We start from the raw sequence: 11,136 nt of genomic DNA, 5'->3' as shown, positions 1-11,136 counted from the left end.
GAAGTTAGCTGATGTCTCTTCCATTCCTCTGAGTGATGGTTGCTCTGAAGTCTTGCAGAGAAAGTTACCAGAATAGATGTCCAATCCTGGGAGTTTTACAATTCCCTGCATCTTGAGTGATAATACGGTTGTTCATGCACTGGCTGATCTTGGTGCCAGTATTAATCTCATGTCGCATTTTGTGTATCGTAAGTTGGGTCTAGGCGAACCACGTCCTATCCGGATGAGTATCCAGCTTGCTGATCATTCTGTGAAATACCCCCGAGGGATGGTCGAGAACATGCTTGTTCGTGTCGACAAGTTCATCTTCACGTTGGATTTTTTCATCTTGGACATGAACGACGATGATAGTGTCCCACTTATCTTGGGCCGACCATTCCTTGCCACTGCATAGGCATTGATCGACGTCTGCGAGGGTAAGTTGATCTTAAGAGTTGGGGATGAGAACGTCACCTTTGACGTTCGACAGTCACCGAAACACCCCAAGTCTGCTGATGACTCCTTATAATTCATTGATACCATAATGGAGCATGTCGGGGAGTTTCTCAGCAAAATCTGTGGAGGATCTGCCTCCGACACCCAGATTCTCGATAGGGAGATTTCAGAGATTGAGATGGTTGCCATAACCAATCAGTCATTAGATGACGACACCGAGTCGCATATCCCTTAATCTGGCGTGTCTGCTAAGATCGTACGAGACGATCCGATGGACCGACCTTCGGTCGAGAGTCCCCCTTATTCCTTAGAGCTTAAGGATTTGCCTTCCCACCTTGAGTATTCGTTTTTAGATGAAGAGAGGAAGCTGCCAGTTATCATTGCATCTGCTTTGACGGAGGTCGAGAAAGAGAAGTTGTTGAGGGTGCAACGAGAGCACAAAGAGGCTATTTCATGGAAGATTATCGACATTAAGGGTATCAACCCTTCGTTTTGCACTTATAAAATACTCATGAAGGAAAATTTCAAAACTGTCATTCAACCGCAACGGCGGCTTAATCCGAAAATGCAAGAGGTCGTAAAGAAGGAGATCATTAAACTCCTTGATGCGGGGATCATTTTCCCCATTTCTGATAGTGCTTGGGTGAGTCCAGTCCAAGTGGTTCCTAAAATGGGTGGCATGTCTGTCATCACCAACGAGAGGAACGAGCCTATTCCCACTAGGACTGTGACGGGATAGCGAGTCTGCATCGACTATCGCAGACTGAATGATGCCACCAGGAAAGACAACTTTTCTTTACCCTTCATTGATAAGATGTTAGAGCGTTTAGCACGTCAGCAGTACTACTGCTTCTTAGATGGTTTCTCCGGGTACTTACAGGTTACGATATCTCCCGACGATCAGGAAAAAACAACTTTTACCTGCCCTTACAGAACGTTTGCATATAAACGTATGCCGTTCGGACTTTGTAACGCTCCGGCCACATTCCAGAGGTGTATGGTAGCCATTTTCCATGATATGTTCGAGGACTCCATGGAGGTGTTCATGGACGATTTTTCTGTATTCGGAAGTTCCTTCGATCATTGTTTGTTTAATCTTGAGAGGATGATGTCCCGCTATGTCGACACCAACCTAGTCCTTAACTGGGAGAAGTGTCATTTCATGGTGCGCGAGGGCATTGTTCTGGAGCATCGGATTTCAAGTGCGAGGATAGAGGTTAACCGCGCAAAGGTCGAGACCATTTCTAATCTTTCCCCGCCCACTTCTGTGAGATCCATTCGTAGCTTTCTAGGTAATGCCGGGTTCTATCGTCGGTTCATCAAAGATTTTTCAAAAATCGCGAGACCCATGACCAATCTTCTGGAGAAGGATGCTCCATTTTTTTTCTGAGCAGTGTATCGAGGCGTTTGATCTTTTAAAAGACAAACTCGTTAACGCCTCGATCATGGTTGCTCCCGACTGGTCGATACCATTCGAGTTGATGTGTGACGCGAGCGACTTCACAGTCGGAGCGGTTCTTGGACAACGGAAGGATAAACACTTCCATCCGATCTACTACACTAGCCGGACCTTAAATGGCGCACATGAGAGCTATACCACCACCGAAAAAGAGCTTTTAGCTGTGGTGTTCGCTTTTTATAAACATAGGTCCTACCTGGTTCTGTCCAAAACGAGTGTTTACACGGATCATGCCGCTATTCGATATCTTTTCAGCAAGCAGGATGCTAAGCCTTGTCTTATCCGATGGATCATGTTTCTTCAAGAGTTTCATATAGAGATCCGTGATAAAAGGAGGCCGAGAATGTGGCGGCCGATCATCTTTCACGTCTAGAGGGAGTTGAGTTAGGAGATTTGGGGGTCAGGATCGACGATCGTTTTCCGACGGAGAGTCTCATGTTTGTTGCGGCACAAGAGGAAGGTTTTCCATGGTTCGCAGACTTCGCGAACTATCTCGCTGACGGGTACCTCCCGAAGATGCCTTATCAACAAAAGAAGAAATTCTTTGCTGACATCAAATTTTACCTTTGGGATAACCCGTATCTTTTCCGCATCGGTGCTGATTAGCTTATTAGGAGGTGTGTTGATGTGAAGGAGGGATGGAAGATTCTTGGCCATTGTCATGTTGGACTGACAGGAGGTCCCCACGGTGTGAATTCGACGACGAAGAAAGTCTTTGTGTCTGGTTTTTACTGGCCGTCTATCTTTAAGGATGCTCATTTGTTCGCTAAGAGTTGTGATCGTTGCCAGCGTGTCGGAAACATTTCGTCGCAAAACGAAATGCCCCAGAATGCTATTCTAGTTTGTGAAGTTTTTGATATTTGGGGCATTTATTTCATGGGACCGTTTTCATCTTCGTGTGGGAACAAGTACATACTCGTGGCTGTCGATTACGTGTCTAAGTGGGTTAAGGCCAAAGCTCTACCCACCAATGATGCCCCAGTGGTAGTCCGTTTTCTAAAAAGTCTATTTGCTCGTTTTGGAGTCCCGAAAGCCTTGATCAGTGATCGAGGTACTCATTTCTGCAACTCGCAGATGGATAAGGCGTTGCAGCGCTATGGGTCACCCATCGGCTTGCAACCTCCTACCACCCACAGACTAGTGGGCAAGTGGAAGTGAGTAATCGGGGAATCAAACGTATTCTCGAGACAACGGTTGGTTCAAGTCGTCAGGATTGGTCCGACAAATTAGATGACGCTTTGTGGGCCTTCCGTACAGCCTACAAGACTCCGACTGGTTCCACACCTTTTCGGATGATTTATGGGAAGGCATGTCATCTTCCTGTTGATTTGGAACACCGTGATTCATGGGCCCTTCAGAGGGTTAATCTTGATTTATCCGCCGCAGAGGGTAATCGTTTCCACCAGTTACACGAGTTAGAGGAGCTCCGGGATCATGCATATGCACAGTCATTTAGGTATAAGGAGCACACGAAGGAACTGCATGATAGGAAATTGAAGGGTAATAAGCAATTCAACTGTGGGGATAAGGTATTATTGTAACTCCCGGTTGAGTTTAATCCCTAGAAAGTTGAAATCCCGATGGTCGGGACCGTTCACGGTCACTGAGGTTTTCTCGTATGGCACCATTGAGATACAAGATCAAAGCGGGAAGTTTAAGGTGAACGGTCATAGATTGAAGCACCACATAGGAGAGCCGATAACTGATCAGACAGTCGAGGTGTTCTACTTGACTCATTCACCGAGGCGTAGACGTGTTGGATGCATCACTCGGGAGACAGCCCGAGTTGTAGAGTTTGTATTATGATTCTCTTTATTTTCTGTTTTTATTTGTTTTATTTTTGTTATTTATAAAAACATAAAAATACAAAAAAATTAAATATTTAATAAAAAATCAAAAAATTAAAAAATTCCAAAAACACAAAAATATGTTTATTTCTTATGTTTTTGTTTTTTGTTTTGTACGCCGCTACATGTGAGCGAGTTTGAGTTATTGCAGGTTTTATTATGCGCATGGTAGCTCTGATGGCGTTTTGGAACTGGTTCACCCGAGGTTGCGGCTGTGAATAAAATGCTATACGGTCGTTCGATTGATACACAGCTGATGAAGAATCTGCATCTAAACCAGGGGAGTAACCCGTTCTCTATTTTACTTTTTGCTATTTTAAGTTTTAATTTTAGTTTTAAGTTTTATTTTTATTTACTTTTATTTCTTTTCTTTGTTCTCATCGAGGAAGATTTCGTTCTAAGTGTGGGATGAGAATTTATTTTACTTAGTTGTAGAGAAAAAAAATTAAAAAAACAAATAAAATAATAAAAAAAAAGTTTTAAAGAAAAATGTCCCTTGAATTTAGTTTTCATTTTACGTTAAAGTGGGAGATGATGATATTTACTGGAAATCGGTTTTTCAAACTACTAATAATATGAGATAAATAAAAGAAAACGCACTTAACTTGGGATGTGTCAGTAGGCTAAGCCTTGAAAATGAAAGGGCAAATTTGATAAAATGGTTAAAACATAAATCTTTTGTTGTAAAGCGTTTTGTCCGTGGAAAATAAGTAATGAAAGCGCTACATGTGAGCGAGTTTGAGTTATTGCAGGTTTTATTATGCGCATGGTAGCTCTGATGGCGTTTTGGAACTGGTTCACCCGAGGTTGCGGCTGCGAATAAAATGCTATACGGTCGTTCGATTGATACACAGCTGATGAAGAATCTGCATCTAAACCAGGGGAGTAACCCGTTCTCTATTTTACTTTTTGCTATTTTAAGTTTTAATTTTAGTTTTAAGTTTTATTTTTATTTACTTTTATTTCTTTTCTTTGTTCTCATCGAGGAAGATTTCGTTCTAAGTGTGGGATGAGAATTTATTTTACTTAGTTGTAGAGAAAAAAAATTAAAAAAACAAATAAAATAATAAAAAAAAAGTTTTAAAGAAAAATGTCCCTTGAATTTAGTTTTCTTTTTACGTTAAAGTGGGAGATGATGATATTTACTGGAAATCGGTTTTTCAAACTACTAATAATATGAGATAAATAAAAGAAAACGCACTTAACTTGGGATGTGTCAGTAGGCTAAGCCTTGAAAATGAAAGGGCAAATTTGATAAAATGGTTAAAACATAAATCTTTTGTGGTAAAGCGTTTTGTCCGTGGAAAATAAGTAATGAAAGGTCGGGCCATACTCAAGCCTCAAATCTTGGTATGAAAATGTGGAAATATCATGAGTTTTAAAAATTTGAATACGTTATCATATGATGTTTGGATAGGTTTAACGTTGGAGTATGCCGTGTAGCTATGATAAAAATCTTAAACTTCTAGTTTAGTGTTTTACACCTCATTGGTTTATGGTTTTATAACCTTAAATATTGTATTGATGGGATGCTTCGGGTCCAGAGACCATGGGTCTGTATGCAATCTATTCATCTGGGTATTCAGAAGTGGGGTTGTGGATATTTAAAATAAAGCCAAAAAGAGCAAACCCTTATAAGTCTTTAAACATGATCACAAAAGTACAAAAGTACAAATACACTTCATACTTGATCATCCACGCTGTTAGCCATGTGGGGTCCCCTTGCTCGCATCTCATTACCATTAAGAAACGGACCACAAGGGACACGGTACATGTAAGCCCTACGGATGAAATTTTTCATACTCACCTATGGTGATGGTTTCGGTGTATTGCTTGATAACGGGGGTATGACATTTTGTGGGGAACACTAGCTATTAATTAATTGAACCTTAATCATATCTAATGGCTGCTTGTAGACTTTGATGCTTAAGCTTAGGTGGATAAACAATACCCTTGATCGTCTTAACTATTCATGAAAAAATAGAGCAACAAAAGTTTTAATTCTACTAATTTTGAGGTTTAAGTCAATTTGAGGTGGTCTAGTCCAGTAAAAGCTAAAAATAAGCGGGTCTTAATTGTGTAAACCACTGAGTAATATTATCGTCGGATCTTATTTGTCTCGGTAAAGATTAAGGCATGGGTTTAAGTGGATAACAATATCGGTGATCGCAGTTTTTGCATTCTTCTAAGCTTTAAAAATTAACATATATGTTTTTAAGACTGTATTTTCCGATTCTGCCAACTGCATTAGACTTTTTCAGGGACGAAAAAGACTTAAGTGTGGGGATGTTTGATTTGTTGTAAAACACACTTACTTTCCTTAACGTTTATCATGTTTAAGTTCTTAATTAGTATAATTAATAAGATTTATGGTTTGTTTTTGCATAATTTTACAAAGATGAATAATTACTTGTAGGTTATGAGTTTAATGAAGAAAAGTGGCAAATTTGAAGACTCTAGGGGCTTATTTGAGCAACTTTGAATACTACAAGTCAAGGCCTGACCCAAGCCCACAAGTTAGAAGTCTATCTTGCATATTATATCAAGGAAAATAAAAAAACCAAAAACCCTAACTCCAATCAGCTGGTCCGATCGGAAATAGGCAGCAAGGGAAGAAAGAAAAAAAGATTTTTGGCGGCTGTGTGGTGGCGATAGGACGGCTGGAAGAGGAAGAAGAACACCAAGGAGGTTCGGTACAGCAGCAAGGGACATTCATCATACATATACTTAGCCCAATATCCTAAGTAATCATTCATAAACTTTGTTCTTTTGTTCAAGAAACCTAACTAGTTGATTTGATCTTTTATGTTGGATTGTTTTGCAAGTAACTTGAAGATTGACTTGTGGTTGATTGTTCTTGAATCTTGAATGATTTCACTTATGTTTATATTGATGTTTATGATGTTTCACTTGAATATATGCTGCTGTCCAAAACTAGTGATAGGCTAAACTAGTTAGTTCTACCTAGGTTAGATGATTATTGTTAGGTTTTAGTAAGTAGATTGGATTGTTGATGATCATGACTTGAATTTTTAATGTAAAGTTTGGTTTAACATTGAATTAGGTTGTGTTTAGTGGCTTTGATTAATAATACTCAATTACCTCTTGCTTTGATTGATTGAATCGGTTTTAGTTGATTTTAGCTTGTTTAAACTCTTTACTTTGTGTTTAGAGATTGTTGGCGGGGTGTACAACCGTAGGGTTTAGTTGGGTATATTAATTAGCTAAAATCAGCGGGTAGACACCTTCTTAGAGACCGACAGGTGATAGGAAGTAGGGTCGTCTCATAGCTTTTACTTGTTAGGATTAGGATCGCGCGAGAGCGGGTTCGGTTCTTGTCGGATTTGAGTTTGTGAGTGATTAGTTGACCTAGTTTAAGTTAAACTAAATTGTTTCTCTATCCTTGGTTGTGTAGTATTTGTCTCCATTAGGTTAATGTGTCGGTGAGACCGAGAGGAGAGTCGGCATTAGAGCACTTTAACAATTCATTACCCGGTTAGTTCTTAAAATCAACTAAGTGTAGGTTAGGGTTTGCTAGTGAGACCGAGAGGTGATCTAGATTTCTTGAATTAACCTTAGGTGTGTCTTCCTTATATACTGGTGTCGTGAGATTCTACAATCCATTAGCTTATAATACCTTCAATAGGATTCTTACCTAGGTAGACGTTTTCTCTATTGATAAATCTTATTCTCAAAGTTTCGTCTAGTTTTCTTAATTTTAAGTCTTTTAAGTTAATAAAAGTAAGTTAGGTTAAGTAGTTAATAATTAAAAATCATTTAAAATATATTATTCTTAGGTGAGTTTTGGTTAGGGTTAAGTATTAAGTACGTTTTCTTGTGTCCTTGTGCTCGATACTCGGACTTCCTTAGGTCTATATTATTAGTGATCAGTACACTTCCGGTTCTGTGTGGTTTCTTTAGGATTTTCCTTTATAAATTTAAAGCTAAGTTGTGAGAGCATCATTATACACACATCAGTATACGTATGAAGGAGTGGAGCCTGGGGTGAAGTTTGGTCAGTTTGCTGAGACCGAACAGAAGAGTGATGATCGAGGAAGGGGATAGTGGTGATGATGATGACCATGATGGTCATGATGATGAAGGTGGAGATGATGAAGAGGAATATGATGAGCCTGTGGTTGAGCCTGAAACTACTGAGGCTGAGCCAGAGACGGATGTAGAGTGTGAACACCGGTGAAAGAGGAAACAAGACAAAGGAAAAAGAAAAGTTGTTGAATCCTCAAAGAAGCCCGCATCTGCTACTGAGGAAGAAAAGCCGCAACGTCCACTGAAATGCTCAAAGCGGACAAAGGACTCCAATAAGTCTCCGTCTTCCAAATTCCTACTTTAAAGGTACTCTTTCCTTCGACTGCATCTATGATTAGTGAATCCCTAGCTTCCACACCTTTGACCACACAAACCACTGATGGTAGAGTAAAAGTCATGTATATTATTGTATTATTTGTTTACTTTTAGTTTAAATATTATATGAACTTTGGTACTTCAAGTGTGTTTATGTGTTTCAAGATACTTGACGTTAAGGATGCTTATCTGGATGAATTACAGGCTTGGAACGAAGATGTAGAAGACTCAAGATGATTGGCATAATTTCCTATGCAAAATAAAAGAAGAAAATAAAGATGACGTGTCAGATACGCGCTAAGGGGTCCTGTGGGTGATCTTAGAGATAATCTAAGATCATATTTAAGAAACCAGACAACTGAGTCTTTAGCGCAGCGCTAAATTCTCACCCCGTGTTAGCGTTGCGCCCACATCCCTTCTGACGAGAAAATGAACCTAACTTTGATATAATCAGTTTTGAGCCCCCTTTTTCGACCTATCCTTCATTCCAGCAACCAAGTACAAGCCCTAGGACGATTTTGTACCATCCTGAAGCCTCCGGTTCGTCCGTTCATCGCAGGTTTTCGTCCTCTCATCATATAAGAGAATCCTTCATGATGCCGATGTTCGGCTAAACCACTGTATTCACTTTAGGCTATGGTTTTGTGCAAACTAACTTTGATCAGATTATATGTTTTAAATGAGTATGAACTTGATTGAATGTCTTTAATCTTGTTTTACATTATGAATTGATTATTTAAAAAGTTTATTATTTTGATTATCAAACTTTGTATCACTTTTCTGGTTGTGTTCATCACATGTAGGGTTTGCTCTTATGTCATTAAACCAGTAATCATTAGTCATTGCTTAAAATTGGTTTTCATACATTTAACTGGTAATTGGGTAAACCGAGGTTTAGTTGTGTCAACAATTCGGTTAGGGTATCGTTTGTTCTCACAACCTAACTGTTAGGTTTAGTAATTACTGCGCAATTAATCTATATGAATTTGTGATTAGTCGGTCATCACATTACCTGAACCTGAAGTGAATCATTTTCCCATAATTCTTTACAACCTTTAAGTTATAATCGTGTTTTCTTATAAATCAACTTTTTCTAAACCACTTGACATCGTCTGTCCACCTTAGTTAATTAATTAATAATTATGAACTTTACTTGTACTTTCCACAGATTTCCAGTGGTGACGATCTTACTTACCTGTACTAATTATAGGTATGTAAGTCTTATAAATACTTGTTTTTTATTAGGGCCTTTGCTGAGGAATCAACGCGCAAAGTGAAAGTTCTGTTTTTGTTCCTTTTGCTTTAGTTTCATTTTTTCTTTTGCTTTATTTTTATTTGTTTGATTTTACGCGGGGTATTCTTATGTTTCATGTGTGTAGGTAACTCCCAGTGACAGGGAGTTGGGTCTATGACCCACACGAAGGATATGTGTTCGTGGAAGATGTTGATCAGTACCATTCGTTTCCACATCATGAACCACCTTCATACAACCCCCCAAAGCCATTGCGATCATGATAATTATAATCAAAGGAACATCAACCAAGTTCACACCACAAACCACCACCATAGTTGACCCTCATGTAGGATCACCCACCACCTTAGCCAAAACCATTGAGAAACTTAAAGCCAAATAGGTTAAGATCACCAAAGCCCAACCAAACCCCAACCAAAGCTCAAACCAAGACCCAACCAAAAATCATCCTTAAGAAATCCAAATCCAAAGAGAAACCCAAATCAAAATCACCAACTTTTAGAGACGAACCCATTACACCACCCAAAACCTCACCAAGCAGACTAGACGAGCCCTTGCCCTCAATCTTAGAAAACCTACCCTTGACCACCCAAGCCGAGACCGAACCAATAACGCAAACCTTATCACCACCTAGGACCACCATACCTGTTACCTCACCCACATATCAATTTACTTCACCGATTAGAGGAACATCATTTTGGACCTACACATTTACAACATCCATCCAATCACAAACCACCACATCAATCTTAGAAACCTCAACCGAACCTACAAGCCTACCCTTAGCCATACCAACGTCCTTCCCAAACCTAACCTTAACCATGCCTATTCCAACAACACCACAAACAACCATATCAACCACACTGCCCTCAACCTTAAAGAGCCCTATCATAGCAACCACTCCCATCTCAAGTGGCAAGTCGAAGAAATCCCCAGTGTATCGAGACCATATTCTTAATAGGATTAGAGCACTAGAGGAAGCGAACGAGAATAGAGCAAAACATCTTTTGTTGATCAAGTTTGTTAAAGACCAACAAGCAATTAACGAAGAAGTAACAAAACAACATGATGTTCCGGCTGACAAGGTAGCTAGATTGGAAGAAAGTCGAGATCTTGACAGAGCTCGAATTGAAAGCCAGCAAGGTTGGATCAATAATCTGCAACAACGGATCAACAATCAACAAGAGTTAATTGATCAAAACTCTTTGCGAAATGCTGAACAACATGATGAGATAGGATGGCTTCAATCAAAACTTTCTGGGTTAGAGTCTGATCTACCTCCCCCCTCCAACTTTGCTAGCAACATCAGGAGGGAGTTAGACTCTACATTTGACCGTGTGTGGATTGACTTTGAGCATATGGGCTCAAGAGTTGGATTGTTTGAGTGCGGGTCCAATTCTTCTAGGGATGTGGACAGACTGATGGGTGAGAGTATAAGGCTGAAAAACATGATTGAGCAACTCGAATGAGATATGGAAGATCAACACGATTCCAACAATAATCAGAATCGTGTGAATGAGTCCCTTGTTAACCGTTACCTGGCAGTTATGGTGGTAATGCGCTTGACAAATGAAGATGTGAACAACTTGAGGACTCATCTGATGGATACTTTCTGAGGCTTCCTACTAGTGAATTAGCCAAGTACTGAGCAGAGCAATGAACGAAGAAGAGATCTTGCCAATCTGGCCGTTGATGCCGAAAGGGTCAGAGCTCAAGGAAAGCTTCATGGATTTCTGTATAGTGGTAAAACAAGAAAAGATACCGGTGAGAGCGGTTCGGGT

This window comes from Bidens hawaiensis, unplaced genomic scaffold (genome assembly GCF_021521415.1).
Source record: "Bidens hawaiensis isolate Kalapana, Puna unplaced genomic scaffold, B.hawaiensis_p1.1 tig00048326_1, whole genome shotgun sequence".
NCBI lineage: Eukaryota > Viridiplantae > Streptophyta > Magnoliopsida > Asterales > Asteraceae > Bidens > Bidens hawaiensis.
This window is presented reverse-complemented; position numbering follows the sequence as displayed.